This window comes from Lissotriton helveticus, chromosome 11 (genome assembly GCF_964261635.1).
Source record: "Lissotriton helveticus chromosome 11, aLisHel1.1, whole genome shotgun sequence".
Taxonomy (NCBI): Eukaryota; Metazoa; Chordata; class Amphibia; order Caudata; family Salamandridae; genus Lissotriton; species Lissotriton helveticus.
The window spans coordinates 333,214,820-333,235,712 of NC_136072.1; the positions used below are offsets into that span (position 1 = coordinate 333,214,820).

The 20,893-nt window shown below is 51.2% G+C and overlaps 1 long non-coding RNA gene across 1 annotated transcript in view; it reads right to left on the reverse strand.

Moving 5' to 3' along the window:
- Positions 1-20,893, reverse strand: part of LOC144791074 (uncharacterized) — a 354,686-nt gene that overhangs the window by 160,287 nt on the left and 173,506 nt on the right. The gene's annotated exons all lie outside the window — the stretch shown is intronic.

A 20,893-nucleotide genomic window follows, 5' to 3' on the forward strand; every position in this document is an offset into this window, starting at 1 on the left:
TATTGGTTTCTTGTAGTGTTAATCCCGGTAGGTCCCAAATCGGGGCATGTTTGGATAGGTATCCTATGCCAGTTTTAAGCTTTATTTGGGACCATTCTTTTAGAATACTAAATAGTGTCTTTTTTTTTTTGTTGAAAATCTGTTTATTAGCATAGTAGGTAAAGCAGTCACAAATACTTCCAATCCCGGAGGGATACAGAGTAATACACATATAAGGTTGCTTAGAACATATAATTGCATAGTTGTCTTAATTTTCAGTTTGTTGGTGACATTAACCGTCACATTTTATGCAAACTCCTGTCCAAAACTATCCCTCCCCCCACCCTCAACAAATCCATCCGACACTCACATAACATATAATTGATTAATCAGTAGACCGGGGCACTCAGAGAACCACAGCATATGGCTCCATTCAAATGTCCACATAGATGGAACTAGACCAATACAGAAAATAGAAAATGGGGGGATCCCCCTCATCTCTCCGTAGCGCACCACGGTTAGTGACAGTGCATGTCAGTCCGACCAAGGACACATTTATCGTGCAATCGAAGAGGCACTTGTATCCTCGTCATCCCCGTCTCCCCCAGTTTCAAACATACCTAATATGGTATACCAGTCCAGAGAAATTGGTTTTTTCCTCAGTCCCCTGTATTCCTCCCTCTGCAGTGCAACTCCCTCCGCCTTACCCCATCTCACCACTTCCGCTCTCCACAACTCCGGGTCAGGAGGCCTAGCCGACTTCCACCTCATAGTGATGGCACGTTTCGCCAGCAACAAGGCCAGATCCGCGAAGCGTGTCGCCACGGTTCTAGTGCGCTGTGAGGGCCCCAACCCCAGTAACGTGCCTTCCAGTGTTGGGGATCGGGTCAAAGCACCCGCTTCCCGGAGCGAAGCATGGACCGTGGTCCAGTAGTATCCTAGTTTGGGGCATTGCCAAAGCATGTGTATTAGCGTTGCGTCCTCGGTGTCACACCGGGGGCAATTACTGTTCGCATCAGGAAACATCATGTGTATGCGGCGTGGGGTCAGGTAGGCTCTGTGTAGAAGCATCGACTGAATAAACTTGAACTTGGGGTTCCTAGCTACTTTTTTGGGGAACTGAAGGATACGTTCCCATTCCTTATCCCTCAGGGGCCTACCAATGTCCACCTCCCATGCTGCCCGGAGTGGCGACAGATCGAAAGCCCTCCCCTTCTTAATACTAGCAGTGAGCCACTTAGTAAGGTGGGCGCCCGTGCCCATCAGGTAGTGCATGGTGATGAGGATTCGTAGCTGGCTCCATTCCCCTAGGGGACCACTTATGTGTGATATAGTGGCGAAGGCCAGAGTGTAGCAGGAAGGTGCCCCCAGGGACTCCATGGGTAGTTCTAAAGTCTGCAAAGGACTGTAGGCGCTCTTCCGCGAACAGGTCACCCACGTGCGACACTCCGGCGTCATGCCATTGCTCCAGCGAGTCCGCCGATAGAGTCCCCGTAGCCATTGGGATACCCAAGAGCGGGATCGTGGGGGCATAGGACGACTCAGGGGATGTGTACTTTAACGCCTTCCGCCAGTATGTTATCGCCAGTTTGAGGAGAGGTGGGACATCCCTAGGTACAATTGAGTTGGGCAAAAGTAACGTGTGTATTCTCCCCAATTCATGATCCCTGTCCGTCATGTTAATCTCCTGAAGATTGCGGCCCGCTACCCAGAAGGCCAGCCATTGCAGTTGACACGCATAGTTGTAGGCCCTAAAATCAGGCAAACCCATGCCACCGGCTTCAGAGGGGAGCTGCAGCTTGGACAGACCTACACGCCTGCGGCCGTGCCCCCATACCAGTTCGGTGAGTAGAGTGTCCAGGGCCTTAAAGGTAGCTGCCGGGATCAGGTGTGGCAAGTTAGTGAAGTGGTAGAGAAGGCGAGGGAGCATCACCATCTTGGATATCGCCACTCTGCCAGGTATAGAGAGTGGCAGCGTGAGCCAAAATTGTATCTGCGACTTCAGTGCTCTAATGGCCCTCCCAAGGTTACCGTCGATCATCTGACCTGCTTCCCTGTAAATCTGCATCCCCAGATATCTGAAGGTGGTTTCAGCTATCTGGAACTCGTGGGGGGCGAAGGGCAATGGAGTAGTCAGACCAGCGGCTGCAAATGTGAAGCCATATGATTTGGACTCGCTTATGGTCAGGCCTGAGATCGACCTAAAGACCTCAAACACCTGGGCAACAGGGCTCAAATCGCTCCTCAAGTCTCGGAAATATAAGATAATATCATCCGCATAAGCGGACACTATATGCGCCGTCCCATGTCGCAGAATGCCAAACCGGGGGGCCATATGGCGGAGCCTACAGAGCATCGGCTCAAGGGCAAGGACAAATAGTAGGGGGGAAAGCGGGCAGCCCTGTCTGGTGCCCCGTGCAATAGCTATAGGAACTGATATATGACCTGAGGTGCGCACTCTAGCAGTGGGAGCTGTATACAGCAATCTGACCCAAGCGAGGAATTCGGGGGGTATCCCAAATTTCGACAGTGTGTCAAACATGTAATCCCATCTAAGGGAGTCAAATGCTTGTTTCAAGTCCAGTGAGATGCAGCCTTCAGAGCTCGTGCCCTCTTGATCACCGAGCATGAGCTGGGCTAGTCGCCTGAGGTTCATGGCTGTATTGCGGCCCGGGACAAAACCACATTGATCCGAGTGGACTAGTTGAGGTACATATTGCACGAGCCTTGATGCCAGCACCTTGCTCAATATCTTGGAGTCAGTATTGAGAAGGGACAGGGGTCTATAGTCAGCCATCTGAAGCCCATCTTTATTAGGCTTTAAAAGGGACGTGATTAATGCCTGCATAGACGACTGCGGTAGGGTGGTTGTTCGCAGTGCTTCCAAGTAGATAGCGTGTAACCGTGGGGCCAGTAGTTCTATGTATGCTGCATAAAAGTCGGCCGGTAGGCCGTCTGTCCCAGGGGTCTTGCCCTTAGGAAGGGCGCGTATTGCCTGTCTGATTTCAGCTATGGTAATGGTGCGCTTAAGGTCTTTGATCTGCCCTTCTGTAAGTCGAGGCAGGGCTAAGTCCCTCGTAAAGGCCTCGAATGCGACCTCTGGAAGGGGCTGTGGGGGACTGTACAGCGCTGTATAGTATTCCCTGAACGCAGTGTTGATCCCAACCTGGGTGGTGACTGGATTTCCTGCTTGGTCCAAGATTCTCAGAATGGGGTGGCTCACTGGTGAGTCCTTTAATAGGCGGGCTAGGAGGGGGCCAGCTCTATCTGCCTGTGCATGCTGCCTGTTCGTATATTCCCTATAGTCTAGGAGCCTCAGGTCTTCCAATAGCTCTGCGTGTCGAATGTGAGCCTCCTGTAGTGGTGTGAAGGGCGCATGCGTGCCGGCAGCCTCACTTTCTAGGGAAGCCAGGGAGCCCTCCACCTCCTTCAATTGATTAATTATCTCCCTTTTCCTGCCCATTCCAGCGGCCATGGCCGCCCCCCTAAGACAGACCTTAAATGCGTCCCACTCCACTTGACGGGTGCTGGCTGTGTCCATGTTTGTGGAGAAATATGTTTCTATAGCGTCGGACAGGGAGGCCCTGAACACTGAGTCTTCAAGAAGATCTGGGGACAGTCTCCAAGTAGGGATGGGGGCCAGCCGCCTGCCCCACTGCCATGTGAGTTCTACAGAGCTATGATCGGACAGGGTTTTCCCCATGTGTTGGGCCTTAACAATTGTATCCGCTACGGAGCGGGAACAGAAAATGTGGTCAATTCTAGTATGAAGCTGGTGTGGTGGGGAGAAAAAGGTATATTCCCTCTCCTGTGAGTGTGTACTGCGCCATACATCAGTCAGGTCCCAGCCCTCAGCCCAACGAACAAGAGCATCCGCTTGTTTCCTACTCTCAGTCGCCTGTAAAGGGGGATGTGACCTATCCATCGTAACATCAAGCACAGCATTAAAATCACCCCCAATAAACCATCGATGATCAGCCCATCCTGTCAGCACCCCGTTCACTGTCAACAAGAACTCCGATTGATTAGAGTTCGGCGAGTAAACACAGCCAAATACAACAGCATCCCCGTCCAACATCCCCCGCACAAATACATATCGGCCCTCTTTATCAATTCTATGCTCTAACATCTGAAAGGGGACAGAGCCACGGAACCAGATCGCCGCCCCCCTTGAAAATGCAGAATAAGAGGTAGCAAATAACTGTCCCCTCCATTTTTTGCGCAGTTTCACTGCTTCAGTGGCGTTCAAATGCGTCTCTTGCAGGCATGCAATCTGGGTTCCCCTGCGGTTGAGCTGGGCCAAAATTCTATGGCGTTTCTGGACTGCTCCCATGCCACGCACGTTCCAGGTGCACATTTGGTAATTGTTAAGCGGCCCCATATCCAACCATGTGGTGCGACTCAGTGAAACTCCCTGGGCCCCATGTCAGTTTTGCGTTGAGATAAGGTGAGTGTGTCGTGGAAACAAATAACCCCTTAACAAAAAGGTCCCCAAGCCAACGTGCCCGGGATCCAAACTGTGGTGCCCAACGTGGGCACAAGTCATTGGAGTCCGTGTGCAGACCGGGGGGTGACAGGCCTCTGTCGGCTGTCATTGAACGGTCTGCATAGGCTCGGTAGTCCTCAACAAAGTGAGTTCCCCACGCAACCCATCAATTGCGAAAAGAGGGGGAGGGGGGGGGGGGGGGTTCAAGTATACATTACCACCCGGAGGGGATCATATTTTCAGCAAATCAGAACTCCTCCGCCATTTGGGCTGTAATTTTCGGGAACAGCGGCAAGCTGTCCATTGAGCCGGATACCTCTGTATGGGTGCCAGTGGTGGCGGAGTGCCCGTCGCTACGTGCTTTGGCGTCATGTGCTGCTAGGGCCTCCTCCGTGAGCTGCTGCCGGTGAGATGACGATGGGTGGTTTGCCATTCGAGCATCAGGAGGATGCGTCTTCACAGGGGGTCCATGGGAAGAGTGGAGTCCAGGGCCTGAAGTGTTGCGTCTTCTGTCCGGTGTGTCTTCGCGCTCGTTGCGGTCGTCCCCCCGGTGCTCCCCGAATGGGTCCTGTGAGGTCGGCGGTGTCAGAGTGACCTCCATCCATTCCTCTGCCTCTTCTGGTGACTCGAAGAAGTGGGATTTGTTGTCGTGCATGATTTTGAGCCGAGCAGGGAACAGCAGCGCATACTTCATATTTCTGTCTCTTAACTTGCGTTTGACACCCATGAAGGTGGACCTGGCGCGCTGTACAGTGGGCGTGAAATCAGGATAGACTGAAATGTTTTTATCTTCAAATCGTATCGGTGCTTTCTCCCTGGCCGCACGTAACACAGTGTCCCGGTCTCTGAAATGAAGGAGGCGCGCGATCAGAGGACGAGGGGGCGCCCCTGGCTTGGGGGGCCGAGGAGGCATCCGATGTGCCCTCTCCACGCTGTACAGTGCAGTGAGATCTTCTTGGCCCACTAGTTTCCGTAGCCAGTCCTCCACGAATTGGGTGGGGTTCCTCCCCTCACTTCTCTCCGGAATGCCCAAGATGCGGACGTTGTTGCGGCGCGCACGTCCTTCTGCCTCATCCACTTTATCCCAGAGATGTTTAAGCTGTTTTTCCACTCCCTCCAGCCTCGTGGAATGCTCCGTCTGTTGTGGCACCAGGTCATTCAGCGCCAGTTTCTGCTCCGCCACCCGTTCCGCCAATTTGTTATGGTCCGCCCTTAGTAGTGATAGGCCCGTCGCCATGTTGTCAATTCGCGATTCCAGGGCCTCACGGGTCGCTCGTATCTCATTAAGGATAATGTCCAACTTTGCGTCCTGGGACCCTTTCCCAGTCGGCGGGATGATGTCCACGTTGGAGGAGGCCAGTGGGTCCTCGGAGCCCGTGGACTGCAGGTCCGTCGCAGCGCCCTGTCCATGAGTCCTGCCCCTTGGCTTGCCCATGGCTCTTGTCAGCAGGGTGGCGTTGGAAAGGGCACAGCAGATCGCCGCCGCCCTCTCCCGTATCTACTCCGGGCGCCGGGCTGTGTTCGCCGCAGGGCCAGGGAGTGGTGTTGTGCAAGGGTGGGAGCAGCACAGGCCCAGGGCCGGCCGAGAGCGTGTAGAATCCCTGTCCTTGACGTCAGTTGCAGAACAGGCGGCCCACCCAGGGAGGCCCCGAGTGCAAAGTCGTCTTTAGCTTCTCGCAGTACAGATGAAGGAGGTAAGGTGGCCTTCTGCCAGTGTCCAGTGAATCGGCCTTACGCAGGCGCACTCTAGAAGTCTGGGCCAGTGCGTGGTGGTAGGCCTGCAGAGCGGTGTCTCCCTCTCCCACCGCTGTCCTAGGCCAGTCGCCCCGCCAGCCAGGTCCTGCAGTCCACCGTCCCCTGCACACCGCTGGGCACACCGCCCTCCGCAGGGGCGTTGCACCGCGTGGAATCCTAGTCGCGGTTCAAGCAATCGACCAGTGTGTGGGCCAGAGAAGCTCTTCCCGTCCGGGCCCCAGTAACAAAATGGCGCCCAAAAAACTGCTAATGAGGCCTGCAGGGGGGGTCCGGAGCAAGCGGCGCTTGTGTCCGATGTCCGGCGCTGTCCGCCTCACAGTCCCGGGCGGCGCAGCAGAAAACGGGCGTCTAGCCCTCCGCGTGGATTCAGCCGGTCAGCCAGAGAGGAGAGCCTCCGCTCGATACGCAGGGCACCCAGCAGGATGCCGTGTAGTGTCCCGCAGCGTAGGCGGGGGCCGCAGGGTCGCCGCACTCTCAGGACACCCCCCTACATGCGAGGTCTGCCGCTGGTTTCCGCCTCAGAGGTCCGGCGCGGAGCTGGTCTGACCGCGCCAGAGGCTATGGGGAGGCCGGGGAGAACGTCCACTCGAGCCCGGGGCTTCACCCTATGCAGCAGGCCGCTTCCAGTGTAGTCGCACCGAGCGTCAGCAGATCGGGCGGACAGGAGAAGCACCGCTCCGCTTCCAGGATAACACCCCCGGGGACCTCCGGTGCAAGTATCAGGTGGGTCGCGGTGGGGGAAAGCAGGATAATCAGCTTAGTTTGAGGATTACGGACGGAGCTTTCGGGCTACACGTCCACCATCTTCGGCTTCAGGCCACGCCTCACTAAATAGTGTCTTTAATCTGATTTTTTTAAAGAACTTTTGATGACCGAACTTAAAGAGGAATCCGTTCACTGGAAGGCCCGAACCCATTAGCATTGCCGTATACATAAGCCCATTTGCATTTTCCCAGGGGATCTTAAGTAACATCCGGGAATGCATCAGGTGAAATGCCCAGGCATAGTATTCCAAATCTGGCAATGCAAGCCCCTCTTTTTCTCTTCTCCTTCTCAATTTTTTCCAGGCTATTCTGCTGGATTTATGCCCCCAAACAAATGAATTAACATTTTGCTGACATTTTGCAAGCTGTTTGGTGTCGAAGATTAACGGAATTGAATTAAAAATAAAAGTAAATTTCGGGAGGATACTCATTTTTATCAAACTGGTTCTCCCGTAGATGGTGAGCGGGAGAAAGGACCAAGCTTTCATCAAGATTTGAGATTCTCGGGAGATACGGGCTAAGTTGTTTTGAGCCAGGTTTGCTAGATCTTTGGTAATAGTAATTCCCAGGTACCTCAATGAAGATTTTACCGGGAGCTGGAGATTTTGAATGTTCCACACCATGATTTCGTTTTTTCCTGCGTTGATTTCATATCCTGTAAATTTTCCGAAATCCTACACTTTTTTTATAATAATTGGGAATGCCAATGCAGGATCCGTTGTGTATATAATTATATCATCGGCATAAAGGCCAATCTTCTTTTCCCATCCCGAAAAATTAAAATGTGAAATATTAGTATCTTCCCTTATAGATTGTGCAAACGGTTCTACGTATAAATTAAAGAGAAGGGGGGATAAGGGACCACCCTGTCTTGTTCCTCGACTAATTTTAAAAGGAGATGTTCGCGTGCCATTTATTAATAGGGATGCTCTAGCGTTGTTATATAGTAAGCCTATGGCTCGGCAAAATTTGGGGCCTAGATGATATTTTTCCATTATTAAGTTTAAGTATTCCCAATTTACTCTATCGAACGCTTTTGTTGCGTCAAGGGTCATGATGGCATGGGGTAAGCCGAAGGTTGAGGCAATATCCGCAGCTCCCACCAAATCATAAGTTAGGTCAGTCAGTTGCCGGTCTCTAATAAACCCCTTTTGGTCAGGGTGAATAATCGACCCAATCTCGCTTCCCAATCTCGCAGCCAGGATTGAAGTAAAGATTTTATAGTCATTGTTGAGAAGCGAGATGGGGCGATATGATCCACACTCAGCTGGGTCCTTGCCTGTTTTTAATATTAAAGCTATATTGGCTTGGCCCCAAGAGCTAGGTGGTGTCTCCCCTCTAATCATTATGTTATTAAAAAGGTTTGTAAGGAATGGGGTAAGGATAGAGTTAAGTACCCTGTATATTTCTCCGGGGAGACCATCTGGTCCCGCGGCTTTACCCTGTGCTAGTTGTTTAATGGTGTTGGAAACTTCCAGCTCTGTTATAGCTTTATCTCCCTTTGTCCAGTTTCGCACCAGAGCTGGGGCTGGAGTGCCCCAGCAACTGGTTTGAACCGGACTATGCATGGAGCACCTTGTGTGCCCCAGGCAGTGTCTCATTCCTTTCAACCCACCCTGCCCCAATACACTATAGCTTGTCTGGGGAGGTGCTAGCACCTCCCAAGGCAGGAAACCTATTGTCCATGCCTCCCTCGCTGGAAGGGCTCCCAGCTGCAGGAGGTCAGACTTGTGTCTGTGGCAGCAGCATCGATTTTATGATGCTGAGGCTCTGTTTAACTTTAACCGGGTAAAGCTACAACTACATGTCTTCTCCCTCCAGAAGGGTGGAATGCTACCCCCGTCGCCAGAACTGGCGAGGGGGTAGTATTCCAAAGCGTATGACACCTTACACGAAATGTTTTGATAAAGCCAAACCAAAGTTAGCAATAACCGCGAGGATTATAATGCACTTCAGAGTATATGGTATGGCTATATCATAGAACAGCTATAAGGACATAGTTCAGAAAGCTACAGACAGGCTCAGCTCATGCTAGAGCACCATCTCACATACAACCAAGCACTCTGCCTTCAGGATTGTTAAGGCCTGCCATAGGAGTGACTTATAGGTATATATGTGTCTATATATAATGGTAGGTATAGGAATACTATACCTAAGCAAGGGGTGATTACAAAACCTTGCCCCAGCTGAGTGATCAGCCAGTTGTGTCAATTTGTATGGCCAGCCATGGGTGGCATAATTCATGCTGCAGCCCCTGGTAGGCCTTGGATGCACCTATGCCCTGGGTACCTATGGTACACTATACAGGGGCTCACAAAGGTGACCCAATACCCAATTGGATATGTACCTAAAGTACATGGTATGAATTTCCACCTGAGTAGCTTGGGATTTTCACCCTTCATCTGATTTAGCCACAAGAGGGGCTTATGGTCTGTCTGAATCTTGAAGTGAGTACCAAACAAGTATGGCCTCAGCTTCTTCAGGGCCCAAACCACAGCAAAGGCCTCCCTCCCAATAGCTGACCAATGTTTCTCTCTAGGGGTCAGCCTTCTGCTAATAAAAGCAATGGGCTGGTCTTGACCATCTTTATTCAATTGTGAAAGAACAGCTCCCACACCCAACTCAGAAGCATCTGTTTGGACAATGAATTCCTTGGAGTAATCTGGACTTTTCAGAATAGTGCAGAGCACATGGCCCACTTCAGGTCATCAAATGCCTTTTGACAGCTGACTGTCCACTGAACTTTCTTTGGCATTTTCCTTGAGGTCAAGTCATTAAGTGGTGTCACAATGGACCCATAATTCTTAACAAACTTTCTGTAATAACCAGACAGGCGCAAGAAAGCTCTGACCTGTGTCTGGGTGGTTGGAGGAGCCCAGTCCTTGATGGTCTGGATCTTACTCTCCAGTGGTTGAACCTGACCTCCACCTACAAGGTGGCCCAGGTACACAACCTTACTCTGCCCTATCTGGCACTTAGTAGCCTTCATAGTTAGGCCTGCCTTCTGCAGGGCCTCCAAAACCTTCTTCAGGTGGATCGGGTGATCTTCCCAGGTGGAGCTGAAGACAGCAATATCATCTAGATAAGCTGCACAAAAGTCATCCAGACCTGAGAGGACTTGGTTCACCAACCGTTGGAAAGTGGCAGGTGCATTCTTCAAGCCAAAGGGCATCACCACAAATTGGTAATGACCTCCTGGGGTCGAAAATACTGTTTTGGATTTTGCATCATCAGCTAGCCTGATCTGCCAGTAGCCTGCTGTCAGGTCAAATATGCTCAAAAACTTGGCAGAAGCCAATCTGTCAATGAGCTCATCTGCCCTGGGTCTTGGATGGGCATCTGTCCTAGTGACAGCATTGAGACCTCTGTAGTCCACACAAAACCGCCTCTCTCTCTTACCATCTTGGGTGTGAGGCTTTGGCACAAGGACTACTGGACTGGCCTCTGAGGGCTCAGTAACTCCCAGTTCCAACATCTTTTGGACCTCTGTCCTGATGCAGTCCCTGACATGGTCAGGTTACCTGTAGATTTTACTCTTCACAGGCAGACTGTCACCAGTGTCCACCTCATGGGTGCACCAGTTTGTCTGACTTGGGGTCAGGGAAAACATATGCCTATAGGCCTGTAGAACTTGTCTGCAGTCCTGTTGCTGATGGTCAATGAGGCTGCCTGCCAAGGCCACTCCATCAACTGAACTATCATCAGGGTTCTGAGAAAGCAGGTCTGGGAGAGGATCACTCTCTTCCTCCTGTCCCTCATCTGTAGCCATGAGCAAGCCCATGTCTGCCCTGTCAAAATATGCCTTCAGGCTGTTGACATGAAGCACCCTGTGGGGGCTTCTGGGAGTCCCAAGATCAACCAAGTAGGTTACCTCTCCCTTTTGCTCAACAATAGTGTGGGGTCCAGACCATTTGTCTTGAAGTGCTGCTGGGGCCACTGGCTCCAACACCCATACTTTCTGTCCTGGCTGGTACACAGTCAGCACAGCCTTTTGGTCATGCCAAGCTTTTTGAAGTTCCTGGCTAGCCTCAAGGTTTTTAGAAGCCTTTCTCATATACTCAGCCATCCTGGAGCGGAGACCAAGTACAACGTCCACTATGTCTTGCTTAGGCTTTTTGAGAGGTAACTCCCATCCTTCCTTCACAAGACACAGGGGTCCTCTTACAGGGTGCCCAAACTTAGTTAAAAAGGGCTGTAGCCAACCCCCTTTTGTGGGACCTCTCTATAGGCGAACAAAAGGCAGGGCAGCAAGATATCCCATCTTCGCCTCAGCTTTTCAGGGAGTCCCTTGATCATGCACTTTAGGGTCTTGTTGAATCATTCAACTAGACCACTGCACTGTGGATGGGTAGGGTGTGGTGAACTTATAGTTTACACCACACTCCTTCCACATAGCAGTCAAATACCCAGACATGAAGTTTGTACCTCTATCTGAGACAACCTCTTTTGGGAACCCCACTCTGGAGAAAACTCCAAGGAGGGCTCTTGCCACAACAGGTGCTGTTGTGGTCCTCAAGGGAATAGCTTCTGGATACCTGGTGGCATGATCCACTACCACCAGTATATATCTGTTCCCAGAGGCTGTTTGGGGATCCATTGGACCAACAATGTCAATCCCAACTCTTTCAAAGGGAACCCCCACCACAGGTAGTGGTATAAGGGGGGCCTTTGTGGTGCCACCTGATTTGCCCCTGGCTTGGCAGGTGACACAGGAGCGACAAAACTCCTTGGTATCTTCTGACATGTGTGGCCAGTAAAAGTGAGGCACATGCCTGTCCCAAGTCTTGTTCTGGCCAAGATGTTCTGCTAAGGGGATATCAAGGGCTAAGGTAAGAAGGAAGCCCCTAAATGTCAAAGGTATGACCAACCTCCTGGAAGCACCAGGCTCTGGGTCTCTAGCCTCTGAATAAAGGAGCCCTTCATCCTAATACACTCTATGGGTACCTGTAGCATTCCCAGCAGCCTCAGCAGCAGCTTGCTGTCTGAGGGGTTCAAGAGAGGGGCGGTCCAGCTGCGCCTGCCTCAGGTCTGCCCTTGAAGGTCCCCCTGTCCCAAGAAACTCAACCTGATCAGGCTCAAGCTCTTCTAGGACAGTTCCTTGTTGGGTCTCACTATCAGCTTCCTCAGAAGGCTGATCTTCACTCTGAGGCAGGGCTGGAAGGCACTGCATTAACCCTACTGCTCTTTCTCTTTGTAGGCAACTGGTCCATAGTTTCAGGGTCCAGTGCCTGTTCAGTTTGGCACTTTTGGGCCTGTGACCTGGTCACAGCAATGGGAATGTGCTGATATGCCCAGCATCTCTGCATGAGTCCTATACTCCACTTCAGACCAGACTGAAGATTCTAGATCATTGGTGCAAAGTAGAGTATAGTGGCATACAAGGCAGTGACATAGAATAGAGTGGCGCAGAGTTCAGTGTCAGAGAGTGAAGTGTTGCAGAATAGACTTGTAGAGTGCATTGGCGTAAAGCACTGCAGAGTAGAGTGGCATTAAGAACAGTGGTGCAGAGTAGAAAATCTGAGCCAGTGATTTCCTGTGCTTGGCACCGGCTCTAGTGACAGTCCTCCACATGGTTGTGCTTTCTGTCAAATTTTAATATAAGAACAACAACAGTGTTCATATACATTATAAATTAATAGCCTCTGACTCTCACACCTTTATTATAGATTTGGGTGGCCTGGGGTAGTTTGAATTGTCACACTTGTAGCAGTGCGATAGTACTTGTGTTGTTTCTGTCATTGGAATTGCTGGCATGGGCAATGAGTGGGCAGGCTGCAATAACCTCCTGAGAAGGGCCCTGGTACTTACTTATACAAATTAAGCACTGTGAAGTAGCATACAATGGTGTAGAGTGCAGTTGCGCATAGAGCAGTGGCATAGAGTACAGTGGTGAAAAGTAGAAAAGAGTGGTGAAGAGTGTAGTAATGTAGAGTACTGTGGTATAGAGTGTAGTGGTGTAAAGTGTTGCAGAGTAGACTATAGTGGCATAGAGTGCTGTAGAGTGCATTGGCATACAGTGCAGTGGTTGGAGTGGAGTGGTGCAGAGTGGAGTGGTGCAGTGTTGGCTGCAGTGGAGTGGAGCGGCACAGAGTGGAGTGGCGCATAGGTAGTGGCGCAGAATAGATTGTTTCAGAATACAGTGAAGCGCCATAGAGTGAAGTGGTGCAGGGTAAAGCACAGTGGTGCAGAGTAGATTAGAGTGACGTAGAATGGAGTGGTAGAGAGTATACACTGGCGTAGAGAGAAGTTACATCGAGTGTAGTGTTGCAGAGAAGAGTGGCACAGAGTGGAGTAGTATAGAGTGGAGTGGTGCAGAGTAGAGAGGCATGGCATAGGCAGGAATAGTGTAGAGTGCAATGGCGAAGAGTACAGTGGTGCACAGTAGAGTAGAGTAGATTAGAGTGGGGTAGAGCACATTGATATAGAGTAGAGTGATGCAGAGTACAGTAGAGAGGCGTAGAGTGAAGTTGAATGGAGTGGTGCAGAGTAAAATGCAGTGACACAGTGTGGAGTGACATAGTGTGGAGTGAAGCAGAGTAGAGTGTAGTGGTGTGGAGTGGTGAAGAGTATACTGGACAGGGGTAAAGTGGAGTAAGCATGGTGGGGTAGCACACTGCCAATACAGACAACACATCTTCATTTAATGATCATTGCATGTGCACAGACATAGTTTTACTAATAAAAGTATACAGCATGCAAATGATAATGTGTGATTTGTTTTGGTCATATTTCAATATTTGCTCCCACCACATTTCAGAAGTACCCCCAGTAGCCAGCATAATTGTCACATAAATTCTCTCACTTAGAAGTCAGAGAAAGAAAAGTAAACACCAAGCTCCCTCGGAAGACAGAGCCTGACATTTGACCTCTGTCTTTGAATGTAGAGCAAATGTGACAAGCCAAGAACACATTTTAAAGGTCTGTTTACAAATAGGGAACACTCAGAAGGATATAGTAAATAATGTATGGGGCTCAGAAGGAACACACTCAAGCTGGACAACCTATATAAAATAAAGCCAGCATATACAAAGCAAGAAAATGTGAGTTACAAACCACAAAGCCAATGGTAAGCAATTGGTGGAATGCATTCCCATGGAAGCTTTATGAATGCCCCCAAGACGTCATTAGAAAACCGGACAGCTGGGGCGTGGCCTGCAGCCGGTCAAGATGGCCGCACTTTAGAGGAGCTCCGGGGGGGAAACGTAAATTCCCCGAATAATTCGGCAATTATCCGTCCATTTCTCATATCTCAAAGATACCAGCTGTGAGCAGAAAGCGAGGGGCATCGATCGCACCACCTTATGACCTGCAGCAGCTCCGCGCGAGACGGAGGGTGCATCCCACAGAATACAGCCTGGACGCACGACTGCAGCCGGGGACTAGCGTAAATTCAAGGCCGCTGGTAGTGAGTGGAATCCGGAGGGCAGCAGAAAGTGCGGTAGGTGCCTGGGCGGATTGCGAGTGCTGAGAGCAGACTGCGCCTCCTACCAACGCGCACACCCGGTACTTTGTTCTTTCCCCCCTGAGGAGCCTACAGTCGGCGGACTTCACGGAGCACTCACGGGGTGGGTGCGGGCCCCAGGCTCCGATGCAGTGCACCTAGGAAGAGAACAGCGGAGGGGACGGACTAATTCCGAGAGTGCAGCAGGCGGCAGTGAGGCACAAGTGCTTGACACGAGACAAGCGGATCCCAATTTCAGCCGGTATATGTAAATTTGAGAGCACCGGAGCAGAGAGAGGCCTGCACGGCCGGGGAGAGCTGGGACATCGATTTTTTCCCCCAGGCCCGTGTGAGGTGTTACAAATGCCTGGAACCCACAGGGCCCCCTACCGCGTATTTCGTGAAGCAACAGACTGAGGCTAAAACTCAGTTCTCAGAGGCCTGAAGCACGTAACGGCGCTACGGTCGGCCTGGCTAGGCTGGAGAGGGCTTAATTTGAGGGAGTCAGCAGTGTTGTATTCTGCCCCAGAGCCCCGATTGACTGTAATTGTGGCACTTGTAGCTACACTATTTTATGAAACGGCATGGTCTACAGCTGTGGCTGCGGCCGACGACAGGCTCAATAACCGACGGCCCGAGCCGCTGAAAGAGGGCGCGCAGAGCGGCAATATATCCTGGGTGCCGCAGTGCACCATTATTGATCACGTCTTAGTGGTCCAAGGCCCCATATACTTCCAATCAGCAGCGCGGTGGGAAAACCGTCAGGCCGCGCGTGGAGTGTGGTCCAGCGGTGGTGATTACCGGCCGGAGCAGCATTCATCAGGCAGAGATGGGGGGCAGAGTCCCACGCACGAACTCACAGATCAAACTGGACAAATACACCTATAACAAAGACTTTCCTGCGCTACCTGAGCGCAAAGACGTCTCTGATAAAGACTCTGACCAGTAAGGGACGACGAAAGTGACGCTGGAAGATATCATGTCGGCCCTCACTAATGTACAATCGATGGTGTGAACCGTCTCCACTGACGTCTCCTTCTTAAGGGAGGACTTCCAGAAGATGACTGCCAGGGTCACTGAGGTTGAACAAGTGACGAAATCTCTATCGAAGGACTCCACCACACTGCTCAGTAGGGTCAGCCATCTACAAGCCGGAAATAGACTTATGGCAGAGAAGCTGGATGACCAGGAAGGGCGCTCTCGAAGTAACAACGTAAGAATTACGGGTATTCCCGAAAGCGAAGGGAGTTCGGCCATGGATCTCTATGTTAAGGAGCTCATAAAAACTAGACTTCAACCCAGAGGGCTTTCCAATTTTTTCTCTGTGGAGAGAGCACATAGGGTGCCGGGGGGTAGGCCCAAGCCTGGAGCTCCCCCAAGACCAGTCCTGTCCCGTATTTTCAATTTCCGCGACAGATGTTATACTACAAACAGCGAGGGTGGCTCCACCACTGCGTGTCCAGAACTCGGTGGTGTCTTTCGTCCCAGTCTATACGGCGGCAGAGTCGAAGTGTCGCAGGAGCTTCCTTGAAGTAAAGAAAGAACTTAGGCGCAGAGAGCTACCATACTCCATGCTGTTTCCGGCAAAGCTGCGCGTGGTGGCGGATGGAAAAACCTGTTTTTTCCAGTCACCAGAGGAAGCCCACAACTGGCTCGAGGGATTGCGACGAGTAAAAGGATCTAGGCGGACGGAGAGACGACAGCAACAGCGCTGAGAAACCGACGACTCTACGGAACACAGACGGGGACAAGAGGAGGAAGGTGCACAACGGATTGAAAATGAGGACTGTAGAACGGCGACATTATACAAACGAGATATGCCAGATCAAAGAGATGTATACACGGATTGGCCACATGTGAGAGGGGAATCACATTTGTGGCCGAGGTACGAATAACATGATCCTCCCGCTCAAAGGTAGTGGGCCAAGGACCGGAGCAGCAGGACTGAACAATGGAACGCAGTGCGCCCTGGACACCAGACTGTTTTTGAGGAGGGGATAGACTGCGTTACTCCACGGACTTCTCTCCCCCCCCCAAAACGCAAGTACTGTTCATGGGATTGAAGCACTCTGCTATGTTGGTGTGGTGGATAGTTGGGAATCCATCTGGCAGGGAGGGGGGTGGCTGAGGGTGGTAGTTTTACGTTCTTGGTTTTTTATGGTTTTTACTGCATTTTATGGGCTAACCAAATTGTGATGACTGAACGGATACAGGTACATTGGATGGGGACTTGTCTCCACCCTATACTAGGTGTATTGATTGAGCCATACATGACTCCTGTGGACACTGCCTACCTTAGTGGACACCGAAAACAACACCATGACGACTATTCATTTGCAGCTCGCTCTTTACCATGGGAAGGTTGGGGGTTGAGGAGGAGGGTTGGGGGTTGAGGAGGAGAGTGGGAGGGAGGGGATGGTGGAGTCAGTATTTTCCGTTTGGTGGGGAGGTAGGGTTTGGGAAGGAGGGGATGGGTTTGTTCTTTCGGCTATGTTTGTTTTTTGTATTAGTTTTTAGTGAGGTTTTCAGGCATGAAGCATTCTTCCACATGGCCCAGCAGAGACAGTGCACATGTGACTCCTTAACTTCTCATACGCCTATCATCAGGTATGGAAGCACAAAATAGAACTATCCCTGACCCCGAAACGTACCCCACAACTCAGGTGACACCCATGTCCATGCTTACATTGAACGTACATGGTCTGGGCGACAAAATAAAGAGGGGCTTGGTTCTACAGTGTTTAAAGCGGTGCTCTCCAACAGTGGCCCTTGTGCAGGAAACACACCTTACTGGTACTGCATGCAGGGCGATGGACAGATGGGGGTTTAAAATGATAGTACACTTGGAATTCTCTTCTGGTTCCAGGGGCGTGGGTATTTTAGTTAAAAAACAATCCCCACTGATAGTGCATAACACAAAAACGGACGATCACGGCCGTTTCGTGGCCATAATAGGTCAATGGGAGGGGCGGTCTATAAATATAGTATCCGTTTGCATTCCCCCCGCACTGCATGCGGTAACACTCCCAGCTCTTAGTGAGTTCTTACTTGATCTACCGGGAGGGGAACTATTTATTGGAGGGCACCTTAATGTAACTATAGATGGCACCTTAGACCGATACCCTGCGAAGGCGCCCGTACCTGGCGTATCCCGCCTTGGGGGTTTTGTGGAGGCACTTGGGCTTACTGACATGTGGAGGTGGCACCACCCCACGACACGTCAATTCACCTTCCACTCTGGGGTACACAACAGCTTATCCAGGATAGATTACTTCCTATCTTCAGCGGATTGCTTGAGAAGCATTGACAGTATAGAGATAAGACCTAAAGGTATCTCCGACCACTCCCCGGTGCTATTGATGTACACATACCATCACAGGACTAGGCGAAGTACTTACCCCATTTACCCTGGCTACTTACAGGTCCCAAAGATCAAGAAAGCCGTTATCGCGGCGACGAAACACTACTTCCAGGAGAATGTTATGTCAGTTGTCTCTCCAACTACCCTGTGGGAGGCGTATAAAGCTGTCCCCAGAGTGAAGGCCATTGTCTCTATTGCAGGGCACAAACGGGAGAAGCAGCAGGAATTGCATGATATAGAGCTAGAACTACATGACGCTGAGGCCCAACACTCCAGCGACCCAACGCCGGCTACATCCCAGAAATTGCGTCTTAAGCAGCAACAGCACAGCAAATATCTTGAAGACCTGACCAGGTCGCTTCTAACGGCCACACAACACAAGATATATGAAACCGGTGATTAAGCCGGAAAGCTTCTGGCATGGCTAGACAAAAGGGAACAGGGTAATAAATGGATAGCGAGGATTCGGACAGGGGAGGGGCAAGCCACAACGGATCCACACACAATAGTACACACACTAGCGCAACATTTTCAGCAGGTATATGCGTCGTCCTCCGAGATGACTATGGAGGAGGCGCTGTCTTACATAAAAGATATTGACATGCCCAGGCTCACTCCTGGAAGCAGCTCTCACGCTTGAGGCGGACCTCATGGTAGAGGAGTTGCGAGTGGCGATTGGGTTATTACAATCAGGCAAAGCGGCATGACCTAACGGCATACCTGTTGGACTCCTGCCCCACACCTGCTACACATGTATACCGATTGCTTACAGATAGGCGAGTTACCGCTAGATCAGCGAATGGCCACTATAGTGGCGATACCCAAACCGGGGAAGCCTGCTGAAGAATGTACCTCGTATCGCCCAATATCGTTGATCAATGCAGAGGCTAAAATCCTTGCAAAGCTACTGGCAATTAGACTGACGCCGCACCTTGCGACCCTGATACACCCAGATCAGTCTGGTTTTATGCCAGGCAGAAATATGGCGCTAAACTTGAGACGCCTCCACGGGGTGATGGCCCGTATCCCATATCTTCAGGAACCGGCGGTCATACTCACCCTGGACGCCAGAATGGCGTTTGATATGGTTGAGTGGCCATTCTTGTTCGCGGTACTTAATCACTTGGGCTTCGGCCCTAAATTCTGCACATGGGTCCGTCTTTTATACACTAAACCGGTAGCACACGTTACGGCTAATGGGTACATCTACAACGGCTTTCCTCTGGCACGGGGCACACGCCAAGGCTGTCCCCGCTGCTTTTTGCACTGGTGCTAGAGCCGTTGGCGGCGTAGATTAGGTGGGAGCCAATGATACGAGGAGTCAGATGGGCGGAAGGGTGGGAAGACCTGTATGCGGACGGTGTTTTATTGGTAAACTTCCTTCACAACGCAGTCATAACACCGCGGTGCCATTACGCCGCGTCTTTTACAACGCAAGTCGTTACCACGACTTGCGCTGGAGGGCGCTCTAGACTAAGGAATAGTAGATTACTATTCCAACACCTGGGGGGAGGAGCTACGCTAGCAACCAAGATGGCCGCATAAGCTCCCGGCTCCGCCGACCTCCGCCAGTTGCTCACAAATCCTGACGATTATCCTGATTTCGCACCGGACTCCCGTGCAGCTGAGGTGTTACTGACTCTAAAGGTGAAATCCATTAATTTCTATCTGCTCGAATAACGAAGATACACCGTGTTCCATTCTCAGCCTAACCCAGAGTTGAAGCCGGGGCCTCGATTTCTAACCCAGCCGGGTTGGAGTTGAATAACATCGGCCGCGGGATGTGGGTAGCGTCCGGTCTCCTGAAGTGGAGCTTTTCTTGACCATTTTGGATGGTGGCTCGGTGGCAGTTGTATCTCGCAGCTACGGCGGCGTGACGCATCGGTTGCTGTGGTTGGGGGTCCGCTGCCCGGAGGCCCCGTTGGGCTCCCGGGGTAAATGGGCTTGGATCCTCGCTGGCGGCGACGGTGTTGAGATCGCGCCTTTGAGAGTGCCCACAGTTGCATCCGATTTGCCTGTGCCTGGTACCCCGGAGTAGTCGACCTCCCGGGTTGAAAGACCTGCTCGGTCGCTTCGTGAGAGGCGATGGAGCGGGTGGAATGTATACCGTCGCTGCATACTGTAATGGCCGCCATTGGGGAGCTCCACTCACAGGTCACCGCCATCATCCAGAGGATGGTCGTAACGGTTGATATTATCTGCCGGGGACCGGACTCCGACCCTTTGCTGGTTCTGAAACAAGCTGTTTTACCCGCGGAGCACAATGTGTCTGAGACGGAGGGCCCCGCGTTGAAGCCAGACTTGGTATTTTTTGTCGACCCCCGAACGACGGCTAGCAAGCCCGGGAATATCGGGAGTACATTTTGCCCTATGCCGACAACGCTCCAGATGGACATGGATGATCTTATATTTCAGAGCGAGTTCTCCAGTGACTGTCGGATTGTTACCTCACCCTTTTTCTCCTGGATGGTTCAAATACGCTCTAGCGACCTATCTTTGGTGGACAGCGAACATTGTTTGACTTTTGGACTTTGTGTACTACTATCCTGGCTGCAATCCTTCCGTACTGACTTTGAACTTTCTCAACATTTTGATATTCTTATTGAGATGGCGGATCGAGCGGACAGGGCTTGCATGAAAAATCGCAGCGGCCAGGGTTGACTTTGATTGGATGGGTTTGCAAAATGGCCTCACTTGATACGGGACTTGTAACCTATAATGCGCGGGAGTTGGGTGGTTCTTACTAGCTCCCCCCGTCTGATTTTAATTGTTGCATTGTATTATTCTGGATATCTGTAGGGGTGGTCTGCTACTGGCGGGGGGTAATGGAGACCGGGGGTCTGTTTGATATTTCCTCCTCCACACTCTTTTTTCCTACTTTTAGGTCTAGTTCCGGGGCGACAGGCACACTGCTAGTGGGGTTGGGCTGTAGCCATTGCAGGGGTGCAGGGTGGGTGGATTGGGGAGGGGTTTGTTATTTTGCCTTAGTTTAGTTCGATGGCCTTTTTTTTTTACCTTTTTCTTTCACGAGAGATGGGTTGTTTATCCTGTATCGATTTTCTTATGTATCTGGGTGTCTAATTTGGTCCCCGTTATCCTGAACTATG